The following is a 13,094-nucleotide window of genomic DNA, read 5'->3' as shown; positions in this document are numbered from 1 at the left end:
ATATATATCCAACCTGCTTAATTTATTAAAAAATCTAGTTCTTGCCAGGCATGATGGTGTGTGCCTGTAATCTCAGAACTCAGGAGGCTCAGGCAAAAGGATCACTGTGAGTTTGAGGCCACACAAGTTCTTCAATTCAATGGCAGTATACACATATCTATTTTATTTTATTTTTATTTTTTGGCGCTGGAATTGAATGCATGCTCCACCTGTGTTCTACCACTGAGTTACACCCAGTTCTTTCATTCCATCTAGCTGCTGTGTGATTAAAACTTCTGCATAGCCTGTGGTAACATTGTTTAATCACTCCCCTGCCGCTTATATTTTCTATCGTGGTAATAGCACTGCAGTAATGATCCTTCTTGTATGGAAAGCTTTTGGGACAGGTCCAAGTTTTTCTCTGGGGCAAACAACTGTAAGTAGAACTGCTATAAATTATAACAGCTTCAGCGAAAGAATCATACTCAACTCACACCTTCACCGATCATAAATGAAAGTGTTTATTTCCTCAGTCTTCACCACCATTGGATATAATTGGTTTTCCAATAAATCCACGGAGCAAAAATAGCAATTTGCTGTTTTAATTTTTATTTCATTGAGTACTAGTGAGGCTGAGCAATAATTTTGAAATGTATTATTTCCTTTATAATTGCCTATATTTTATTCTACTACTTTGATAGCTGTTTATCTTGATTTAAACTTCCATGTAAAATCTACATTAAAACTTTATCTTCAATTTTAGAACTGCCTCTTCTCCTCCACTCATCTATTATTATGCCAGAAATTATTTTAATTAGTAATACCTAAGTGTGTGTTAGGCTAATACTGGCTGTACATCTTTTCCAGATGAATTTAAGAATCAGCTTGACATATTTTTTAAGAAAATTTCATTAAGATTTAATCAGAATCTGTCATGGCTGTGTCTAGATGTCTCCCCCAAAGCCTCATGCAGTCATAGTTGGGGCTGTTTCAGAGGTGGCTGAATCTGGAGTGTGTGATTGATTCATAGTATAATGTTAGGATTAGTGGATGCTAGGATTAAGGGTGTGCGATTACTAAATCAGTCCACTGATTGGTTTGGCACCACCCTAACCCTTGTAGCCTGGACAATCTAAGAGACAGAAAGAGGCTGGTTTTATCTCTTCTTTGCTCTGTTTGGCTGTCCTCTGCTTGCCATGAACTGTTTCTCTTCCATAATGCCCCTCTGCCAAGCCACCATGCCTTGGAGCCAGCCCATTATGCACTGAAACCTCTGCAAACTGTGAGCTAAATAAATCTTTCCTCCTTTAACTTTGGGTGTCAGGTATTTTGTCTCAGCTATAAGAGGAAAGTAACTCAGACAAGATTACTCTATCATTTAATAAAGTTTTATAATCTGACTCATATAAACCTTACATAGTTCTTATTGAATTTCTAAGTTTTTTGTTTGTTCCTGTTGGAGCTCAGTAGACACATTTAACTATCTGATACACCCTCACCACCTTGCTATTTAACTACTGCCTTTGACTACAATGCTAACAAAATCATCATTTTAGATATTCTCTAAAATTTATTCACCCATGGGCAGGGAGGATGTATCATGTACAGGTGCAAATTCCCTACAATGCATATTACCATTATGTATGCCTAAAGTGTACCGTTGAATATTTTGCAATAAAAAATAACATTTATTCAATCACCATAAAATGTGGTAGCTTACCCTCTTTCTTTTCTGTATTTTGCAGTTAACTTGTTCTCGAAGGAGACAGTGGCATGACCCATGAGGACATTATCATGGTTTCTTTTTGTTGTTGTTGTTGTTGTTGTTGTTGTTTTGGTACCGGGGACTGAACTCGGGTCCTTGTGCTTGGAAGGCAGGTCACTGAACCACTGAGCTAAATCCCCGGCCCTTATCATGGTTTCTTAACTATGGAGCATGACTGGTAGATCTACCAAGAAACTTCCCATCCCAAGCCTCTTCTGTACAAGGCTTATCACCTTGCTTCAATGAAAGTAGCAATATTTTTGGTTATCTCATACACAAATAGTCTATATACAATTTCATTTGAAAGCAAACTCCACTGATTAAAAGTTTTGAAAATCTCCATGTTGTGGTAGGAAACTCTGGAGACAACAGGCTGAAACAAATTCCAGAGTGCTCACTAAGGGAGCTCATAGCCAGACCTGCAAAACTCTTGGCATCCACTTCTTTGTAGAGCTGTGTGACCAACGACTCACTATGCCTCCTTGGCTAGTCAAAATAGGCTTCACCCTCCACCACCTGCTCTCTTAGTTGCCACAGGCTAAAGATCCACCTTATTAAGCGATGTAGAGCTTTGGTGTTCTGAAGCCTCATCAGAGTCTGGTGTTCTGTCCAGAGCTTTGCAAAAGTTTAGAGTAATTAATGCTATTTAGAGAAGACTAAGGACTGTGAAGGCTACACTCTCCCTCAGGAATCTCAAGATCTATCTTCCAGTGGGATTCGACTGCCAGACGGATAAATGTTCAAACCTTGCCAATTCCACTCAAATAAACAATGTGCTTTGGTTTTGATTGTAGGACATGACAAGACAAATTTGTGAATGAATTAATTAATGTATAAATATATAAGCAATCACATTTAAAGAGAATCAACTTTCAAAGCAAGAATCTAGTTTTGCCCGTCATGATAGGCAGCTTTTATTTAAGAGTCTATTAGAGGGCCAGGGATTTAGCTCAGTGGTTCTGCCACCTGTGTTGCAAGCAAAAGGTCCTGAGTGCAATCCCCAGTACCAAAAAGAAATAAAATAAAGTAAATAAAAGTCTATTAGAAAAAGAACTAGTACTCTGGTTTCTCTTCAGATCAAATAATCTTAATTTCTTCTCTGTAAAAATAAAGTATAAGAACTATCTAGGTATTGATTAAAATTTTAAGCCAAGTGTTGCAAAATGTGTTCAACATAGTTCTTTTCAAATTAAGCATTATTTCCATCTTTAACAATAAATGTTCACTACAAAGCCTTTGCTTTGTGCCTAAAAGGGTGATTTAATCATTTTAACACATTATTTAATATTCAGGATTTTGTAAAAAATTTCAGGACAGATTTACTTTACAACTTAGACCTTCACATTGAACAACTGTATTCTTTTAGCTCAGTCACATGAAATAACAAGCATGTGACACGTTACAGGACCATCCATTTCTCTCACTACAGATATGAACCAGATGGAGAGGAGAAAGAAACACTTCACTTCAACAACATAAAACACTGCCATTAGAAATGCTGCATATACATCTTTAATGGGATTTCTACTTCAGTATTCCAATATTTTTTTAAGATGGTAGAGCCATTGGTTGGTCCGAGGCTTATTTCCCTTGTGTGGATGGGTGAGAAAGGCTCGGCTCTTCGAGTTTCCCAGTAGGCGGCACCATGTAAAGATCTCAGGATCTCTGTGCTTCCAGGCTGTCTTGGAACAGCCAGCTTGGGGGTGGTGGAGGGGAGTATTTCTGTGTCTGTACAGCTCTCTGGGCACTAGACCAAGTCTGGCAGAATATTTTTGGTTTGTTATTATGCATAGTCCTCCAGATTACTTTCTAAGGATGATATATGAGTTTTAATACTGGATTATTTTAGCCCTAACTTCTACCAGCTACGAAAAAAAATTTTGTTTTTCTACAAAGCAATGCAAATGATTTATAAGGACTATATTGTACTTTCCTTTCAGCTGGAACAGCCTCATATTTAACCATTTCTGATACATTTGGTCCTGACATCTTTAGGTGAGGGGCCCAGAACCTATCAGAGGAAGCCTTATGTCCTTGATATCTTTTGTCCCACAGGTGCCCATGGTTGGATGAAAACACCACACAAGGAACATATCACTCAATTGGCTGAGGCAGGGGTAAGATATTTGCCATGGAAAAGAGATTAGTGGCTCCATTTTATTTGAATTTTTGCTTCAAAATCTGCCAAGGGATTTCTGGAACATACTAAAACCAAAACTCTTCCTGTCACATGGACAGGGAAATGGATATTTATCAAGTTGTTATTAATCCCTGACACTGAAAGATGACACAAATATACAAACACACTTGAATCATCATCCTCCCTGCTCCCCTAACATTTTTAGGTTCATAAAAAAATGGCTGAGAAGTCTTCAATAGAAGACACTGCAGATATCAATGAGAGCCCCAAGGGAAGCTCACTCTGGGTCCTCTATGACCAAAATATCGCAGAGCAAGAGCCACCAAGTGGACAATTGACTTTCAAGACAAATTTATCCAAGTGTGCATAAGACATTTGTTTTCAAAGTTCATCAAAACTGGAAATTAGCTTAAATATGAGACATTGACAAAGTGGAGACAAGCATGGTTGAATTTTTTTCCCCAAGATCTAAGGATGTATCAGTAACAAGGTCAGAAGCTCAACTTATGTCATGGAAAGTACCTGACACAGTTCAGATCAATATAGTTGGTTCAGCAAGTCTTTGCTCTTTCATTTGTACATTAAGAAATTGAGTCTCAGAGCAACCAATTTGCCCAAAGTTTCAAAGCTAATAGTGGTTGGGTGAAACAAAAATGTGGGTTTTCTCTGACATCTATGAAGTGCTCTCTATACCTGTTATGGTTTGGATCTGAAATGTCCCTCAAAAGTTCATGAGTTCATCTGTGGTCCTACCACCTGCCTTGCAAGTGCAAGGTCCCGAGTTCAATCCCCAGTACCAAAAGCAAATAAAAATAAAGTTCATTGAGTTGAAAGCATGGTCCCCAGCATGTGGTGTTAGTGGGAGGTGAACCCTACTTGGATGAAGTAGATCACTAGAGGTGTGTCCCTGGAGAATACGTTTTGTCCGTACTTCCCTCCCTGCTTCCTGGACAATATGAGGTGAGAAGTTTTCCTCAGCCATGCCCTTCCACCATGATGTTCTGCCTCACCATGAACCTAGTAGCAATGGAGGAATGTGACCATGGACTGAAACCTCTGAAACCATGAGCCAAAATAAACCTTCCCTTCTTTAAATTGATTTCCTCCGGTATTTTCGTCACAGTGACAGGAAAGCTAACATAACACCCAAACTACAGCTGAGCATTGCCTCTCGGAACATTGCACATTGAACACTGCACAAATGCCAGCTATATTGCTATCATACTGAATTTGCCATCATTTCATCATCTCTCTAGACCACATACCATGTTTTATCCACTTTTTGATCCAATGCCTAGCACAGCACCTACCATATGTTACAATACAAAGTAATACTGCTAATAATGGTTTCTAACTGCTACTGGGTTCTTGGTTCACACCAGGCTGAGCTGAGTCTGGAACACATTACTTCCTTTCACCCCTATTATATACTTTGAGGCAAGTACCACTGTTGCTCCCAGTTAAATTTGGAAATTGACACCCAGAAAGCAGCATACCCAAGAAATGGCAGAGCTCAACTTCCTTCACAGCTCTGTCTGACCATCCATCAATCTTTGTTCAGTGGGCAAATGGAGGAATGAGCCCAGTGTCAGGTACCATACCCTTGTTCCCACTTTAGCTTTGCCATTTTGGAAGCATTGAGTCTGCAAAAGCAAAGCCATCAACTCCTTTCCTTCTCACAGCATAAAGTGGAAGATTCTGTATGTGGACAGAGTATGGCTGGGAAGGTTTGTCTGGTCTCCAGGAAATGCTGAAACATTTGTACTGTGTCCATGTTTTAAGGTGCTAAATATATTAATACACAAACATATGCTGAAACAGAGTTACAGAAACAACTAAATATTTTCAGTGTTCAGTGTTAGCAATGTAGCCCTCTCTGGGTAGCTTGATTTGGGGATAATGTCAAAAAATAAATTTCAAGACTTCATAAATATGAACCCAGGACCAAAAGGCTTTCTGGGCCCACTCTGTGATAAGCCCCCATTAATCCTTAATCCACACACCTTGATTTATTTGTGAAGTTGTTGAAACTGCTTGCTATTGCTGCAGCAAAGCATTTGCTATACAGGATACCTAATAATTACTAATTATATTAAACGGTTATTTCAGCCCATGCATGTCACTGAAGAAATAAAATACCTGTGTATAAAATAGTTACCCTCTATCCCACACCCACTTGACAGACTACAGATCTAAGTGGTTGGCTCGCAACAGAGACACATGAAAACACTCAATTTTCTTCTTTTCATAAATTATTATTTTAAAAAAATTATTAGTTGCTCACATTTCAGCTAGAGTCTCAACAGTTGGTGTTGAACTAAGATTTGAAAATTGTAAGTCTCATCTTAGTTGGAAATAAATTGAACGAATTTGCATAAGCCATGATTTTTTTCTACTACAATTCTTCAAAAGCATAACCACAGTAAAAAGAATTTGTTATTTGTCAACCTTTGAACCATCTCTATCAAAGAGCTAAGGGATGCCGGGAAGGAAGGAAAAAAGGAAGGGAGGGAGGGAGAGGAAAATGTAGAGGCTCTTGTAGAACATATCCAAATATTACTTCATGAAATGCTTATGACTTCATAACCTTGTCAGAACTGCTAGATTTTTTGTAGCTCAATAAAAGCAAAAACAAAATTAGCTATATGTAGCACTAAAAGTTATTTTTGGCAAACAATGATAAAAATGACTTAGAGATCTCATGCAAACAATTCAGAAACTCTTTCACTGAGGGAAAGAGTTCTTCTCAGTCTCTCTCTTCTGTAGCTTTTGCTAATCACACACACACACACACACACACACACACACACACACACACACAAGAAGACAGAGCTGTAGAGGGTATGGTTTAGAACAGTGTAAGTACAGTGAAAACAGTTAACCACTTCCAAAACAGGCATGTGGTAATATGAAAGGCAGGAGCCACTTCCCGAGCCAAACAGAAATTGAATTACTGGCTCAGTTAACTGGATATTTCAGTGAGAAACTTAACAAGTGAGAAATTTTCATACTCAATATAAAAACCAATATTTAAAGAATGTTGCATGCACATACTTGCCATCTATGCAAATATTTGGTAAGCCTGTCTAGTGAATTCGTTCTAACTCCTATGTGTTGTGTCAGCAATTCTAAAACATCATTAGTCAGCAACATTACATGGTCGCCATGAACCCTACTTTTCTTGACAGTCCATGGCAACGTTTATGTAAACGCTTCCAAAAATTTACAATCTACTTTTTGGAATACAGTACATGCATTACAAGAAATATGCTGAAGAACTAATTGCCTTCCTCACGGTCAGTGTCTTTTCAGTTAAACTGAAAAATACCTGTTAGCTCTTCTCCATGTTAGCATATGGAATGGCCTGGTCTTTCACACAAAGAAAGTCCACCCTGCTGCCCATAGATATCCGACCAAAAAGGCTGTGTGCTCATTTATTCTTCATTGAGTCGATCACATTTAGGCACAGGAGCCTAACGCTGAATTTAAAACATGTCCTCTGATAAGACAATGACTTGCTTATATACCTTTTTTAGATAACAATAGTCTCAGGGTACTAAATTATCAAGTCAAAAAAGAACAAAAGCTGAATTTGAATCCCAAAGCATATTCTCTGAGAATGCACTCCCTATGAATCCTTGTCATGTCCAGTTTGTATATGAAAGGGTGAACAGAGGGTCCAGGGCCCCAGGTTGGCGACTTTCATGATCATCAAGGTTGAGCCATGTCATCTCCACGGCTGTCACTTCTGGCGTTTGATGGTATGAATATCCTCCGATGTCACTCAAGGTTAGAAACAATTTCCACACGACGAGACTGTCGTGCAGTCCTGCCCGGCAGCAGATGCCTACACTGACCCCCTAAGAGAAAGATGCCCATGGGGTAGAGAAACTGTTGGTGCCTACCAGGGACTCACATGCTCGCTGCAGGACAGGTCTTCTGAGGACAGGCACGTGTGGACAGTCCACTTAAAGGTTCTTCCTCTTTAGCCATGCTGAGATTTTCCCACCCAAGTTCTGACCCCAGCCTCACTCATCCCTTGGGAAGAGAGAGGAAGAGAGGGAAAGAGGGACAGAGGGAGGTCGCCCTCTTCTCCATTCTGTTTGCGCCATAGTTTTAAGATTTCCCTTCTCCACCTCCAAGACATTCACTGCGTCTTTTTCTGTTCTTTCTTTTTTCTTTTCTTTTGCCTCAATTCTGGCAGAATTTCCAAGAATCTTCTGCCAAATCCAACAGTTGTCACTGACAATAAGGATCCAAAGCAGGGAGAAAATGATTTTTTTTTATCAAATCAAGAACCATCTCTAGAAATATAATGGTATTTTCCAAAACAGATATTTTTATTTCATGCTAACAAAAAGAAAAGTTTAATGAGTGGCTCCATGAATTGAACCCAATCCCTAGATTTTATGGTATTTAAAGTTCGAGCTTTCAACTAATAATATGAGTAGTTTTGATAAAATTGTCCCTGAAATTTTTTCCAGTTCCAAATTATTTGAAACTATGTGCCATTTATAAAAAAACATTTTTATTGGTGGGAAGTACTAAAAATGGGGAGAGTGAAATTGTTAGGGAAAATAATCTACAAATAATAAATAATGACAAACTAACAAAATTCTCAAAAGATAATATCATCCTGAGACTTGTCCAGTGCGAATTCTATCTGTGGACCTCTTCAAATACGTTATTGTTATTACCATTTCCTGAGTGACTGGCCAAGCTTTTGATACTTCTGACCTGAAACGTTAAGTAGCCCTGTCCCTAAAAGTACAATTTTTTTTTTTTTTTTTTTTTTGAGACAGGGTCTCACTATGTAGTTGAGACTGACCTGGAACTCACTATGTAGTCCAGGCTGGTCTCGAACTCACAGCGATCCTCCTGCCTCAGCCTCCCGAGTGCTGGGATTACAGGCATGCACCGCCACGCCCAGCCCTAAAGGTACATTATTGATAAATCAATTAAACAAAAATACAGCTTCATGGTATGGTAGAATATAAACTAACTTTTCTCAAATATGTATAAACTGCAGCCTGACTAGGTAAGCAAAAAAGGGTAAAAAAGAGTCAGTGGTGGTCTAGTAAGCTAATGCATCAGTCTGGGATGGCAACGCCAAAGTGGGTCACTGCTGACTTCAAGAGATGGTGATTTTATGTGCTCAAGCTGCTTCCTCAACTGTTCTGAAAGTTTGTCCTATCCCCTGCCCTTCTCCGGGACTGGGTATTGAACCTGGGTCCTTCACACTGAGCTGTTTCCCCACCTCACTCCCACCTTTTTAAATTTTGACAAAGTCTCACTAAGTTATCCAGGCTGGGCTCCAACTTGTGATCCTCCTGCCTCGGCTCCCCTGGGTGCTGGGGTTACAGACCTGAGCAGGGCTGTGCCACCACACTTGGCTCTTGGCTGCACCCTACCTACAGACCCACACACATACACTGCTCCTCACACCTCCAGCCTAGTCATACACGAAAGTTTCTGAGTATCTGGAGAAAGAAAGTAGATAACTGGATACTTAGAGCTGAGGAAGAGGAATTAAGTATACTTAGGGTAAAGAAATATCCTATAGCAAAAGAAACAACAGGGTTGCTTTTCGGGGATAAAAATGTCCTAAAAACTGACTGTGGGAATAGATATAAACATAGATATAGATAGATATGCTATATATATAAATGAATATACTAAAAGCCACTGTTAGTCAAGTGTACCATATGTGAATTATGTATTAGTAGAGCTATTTTTAAAAACACGTACCTAGCTGAAGCCTGAGTGTCCACTTTGGAGGAGACTGGATGAAATGTAAGGCAGGGTGGAAAAGGAGGAGCAGAGCCCGAGCTACCTCGCAGGGATAAACCTGCTCAGCCAGGGCCCTTGCCCGCCTCTCCACTGAGCCTTTGCCTCCCTTCAGTCCAGCAGCCAGGACCAGGAAACATTCTTCCACCTCCAGGGAGTAGATCCCTCCCCAGGCTACTGAGCGCTTTATCAAAGCCTCATCAGAGTGGGAAAACCACACAGGTGGACGTGGAGGGGCGAGCGTGAGAAGCCAGTGTGAAGCAGGCTGCAGGGCCTGGGCTTGCCTCTCCCATCGGGAATACATTAACATGCAGATCTGGCATAGCAGTTTCCCCAAGCTCTTGCAACACACCTCCTGCCTGATTCCTAGCCAAAATTCTAATTAATAGCAATCCATATTTTCACACAACCCTGGCACTCTGAATATGCAAGCGCTTATTCAATGCTCCGGAGACCCCAAGCACCCTTTCCCAGAACATGGCTCAGTAGAAGGGCCTCGTGTCTGAGATGCAGACGGTGCCTCGCTGCCACCACCCTAACAGCGCAGCAGCTGTGCTTCCCCAAAGCCAACAAAGTGGGTCCCGTGCGCAGAAGACGCCTCAGCTCCCAGCCACCATCTGCCCGGCTGCTGGGTGCAGGCCTCAGCACAGAGAGACAGCTGCCCCTGACAATGGGGGAAACAGCAGCGCTTCCTCAGCGGCTTTGGCAACAGGGGAAAGAAATTCTCTGCAGAAAGAATATGCAAAATTGCCGCAAATTTCATATGCAACTGCTATTATGCCTCCTCGTAGCTAAATGATCCCACTCAGAAGGATGGGTTCTGTTTAGCAACTGTAACAATTAGGCACATTTATATAGAATAAGACTCTAACAAGGCTAAAAGACTATTGTCCTGGACAAAGAGTCTCTCCCACAAGCTCTACCATAATAAATGATACCTTTACAAAAAAGTAAAACCTCTTCCAAAACCCGTCTTTGCAGTAAAATGACTATCGCTAATTACTTTGTCGTAAGCACAAATAAAAATCTCTTTCCTCAAAATTCCTAACACTAAATAAATTACTGTAGTCAAAAAGATGTATTCAATTAATTCTTTATTAAGTGTGTTGCAAAATCGAAGTGATTGTTCTCAGGGATGTTAGGCAGTGCCAGAAAACATTTATCACTTAGCTTAGTAATGACAGTATTTACTTAGAAAGTTCTAAAAGTTAAAATAAAAAATTCAAGGATTACTTTCATAAGGCAAGTCTCAGAAGCCAAGGAAAACTATACACCAGGATTATGAAGGTCAGAAACCACAACCTCACCTAAGGGCTTTTTACAGCAGAATCCCAAGCCCTAGCGTGGCCCCCTCCTTCCTAACATGCCTGTCAGCCAGGCTCCCTGATGACTGGCAAGGCATTAATGGACCACTGGTCCCCAGCGTGCTGTGCACAAAACAATCCATTAGGAACATGGGAGAAGAATATTAAGATGCTTATTACTAATCGTACGATTTTTAAATCTATTTTTGTATCCCCTATCCATATACCTGTATATAATTTATAAATAAATACATCAACTGGGGGCACATGCTCAGGAAGGATTGGAGACTGCTGCTGCGGAAGGCACAGAAGGGTCTCAGGTTGGGAGGGTCAAGATCAGATTTGCAGTGTGAGAGGCAATCTGGCAGGGGTGTGGCAGGTTGATGGGGGACTGCAAGCCAGAAGGTGGCAAGACCTGTTAGGTTTTCACCGTGATTGAATTTGAAAAGGAAAAGAAGGCCTGAGCCTCTGGGTACCTTATGGGCCCCTGTGCAGAATGCTCCACTGCAGTTGCCACACTTCCTTTCAGAGCTCTGGATGAGAGTGAAGGTCTTCCTGGGTCTTCCCTGGAAGTCGGACTCCAGGCTTCAATTTGCCTATTGAAGAATCTAGGACCCGACCCTCAGTTTGCTTTAGCTGATCATGGTCGTGCAGTTTTGCAGCCTATCCTTGCCTTTTCCCTTCTCCAGGAGGTTGTTCCTGACCCGAGAGGACTTTTTGCCCCTCCAGAGGCACAAAGAAGTCAATGGCTTCGGTGGATGGAGGTCCTGGAACCACCACAAGGTGCAGTCCTGGGGCCCACCGCTGTACCCAGAACCCCTGGCCTGAGCTCAGCACCATCAGGAATGCTGGGTGTGCTTTCATTTCAGTCCTGTACTGCGTAACCACCGCACCACACACGTCAGCTTTTGCTTTTGAGTATTCCACATGCTCCCAAGCTGCACCTCAAAGATCCATCCAAACGGAGGTGAGGACCAGTGCAGCCCAGACACCCACAGGTTGGAAGGGAAGCCAGCCTCTGCTCAGGCAGGCGTGTGTCTTTTGGCTGCTGGGTCCAGCTTGGGGATGTGTAGGGAGCTCCACAGGGAGTGGCCTGGCTTAGGGGGACATTTTTACTAAGAGGTAAGCAAATACTTCAATATTGCAGCAAGTATAGTCACGCTGATGTACATTCCACCAGAGGAGGGCCCAAATAGGTGGGTAACGTTTCGCCACTCTGTTTGTTTTCTTCCATTTTCTCTCCCTTCTTAGCAGAAGACAACATGTCCTTGGGGCCACAGGCCCTGGGGGGCTTTGGCCACTGGGGAGGTTACTGGAGAAACCAAATACAGAGCACACACTGCCATAGAACCTGTCTCAGAGGTGTTATCTGAGCACAAATAGAACTATCTTAAAAACCGTAATGTACTATATAGATTCCCGACTCTCCAGCTAGCACTGAATAAATGTACATTTTTCCTCCTAATTGTTTTCAGACCACTGACTAGAATTACAGCATGAAAAGGCCGCTGTCATGTTCCGTATACATTTTTAATAGACATCTTTAAACATTTAGACAAAATATTATTTTTAAATGGCAATTCTTTAACTGGTAAATGTAATTACCTAACTTTAAAGAAAAAAGAACCCCTGACAATCAAAATATTCTGTCACTGCTCTACCGAAGCACCTAAAATATCTTTTCAGCAAATGAAATGATTCTTTATTTTATGCTTTTAAAAATGCATTAGGGTAATTGCTTTGCAAAAAATCACCTTCTCTGCTCCAAGCGTGGCTGCCACGTCCCTCACGTGTCCATCAATCGTGCACACTGTCATGATATCCTGATGATCACCAGGGGTGAGTCCCCCTAACAGCATGTTTATGAGAGTATTCAGTTGAGCAATCTGCAAAATAATTATATTTCAATGGAGATATTATACTGTGAAAAAAATCTATTATATGTCAAGTGCTAAATGAAGCAGTTATAGGACCAAGACACATTTATTGGTGCTTTTTAATCAAAGCAAATAACTTTTGCAACCTGATCATTCCATTGTTTTCTTGCTATTTTAATTTGCTTCTTTAATAACGAAAATATACTTTTCAACTAGCAGCTGCCACTTTACTTATGCATGAA

At 40.9% G+C, this 13,094-nt stretch overlaps 1 long non-coding RNA gene across 1 annotated transcript in view; it reads right to left on the bottom strand.

Moving 5' to 3' along the window:
- LOC104850191 overlaps positions 1 to 12,855 on the bottom strand; it is an 88,233-nt gene extending 75,378 nt beyond the window's left edge. The window contains exon 1 of the long non-coding RNA XR_004514418.1: positions 12,730 to 12,855. This is a non-coding gene — a long non-coding RNA (uncharacterized LOC104850191). The remainder of the gene's footprint in view (positions 1 to 12,729) is intronic.
- Between the last annotated feature and the right edge of the window lie 239 nt (positions 12,856 to 13,094).

This window comes from Fukomys damarensis, unplaced genomic scaffold (genome assembly GCF_012274545.1).
Source record: "Fukomys damarensis isolate Sample0158 unplaced genomic scaffold, DMR_v1.0_HiC HiC_scaffold_26, whole genome shotgun sequence".
NCBI classification, from domain to species: domain Eukaryota; kingdom Metazoa; phylum Chordata; class Mammalia; order Rodentia; family Bathyergidae; genus Fukomys; species Fukomys damarensis.
The sequence above is the reverse complement of the archived record's forward strand: the minus strand, read 5'-3'. Positions and strand labels throughout refer to the sequence as shown.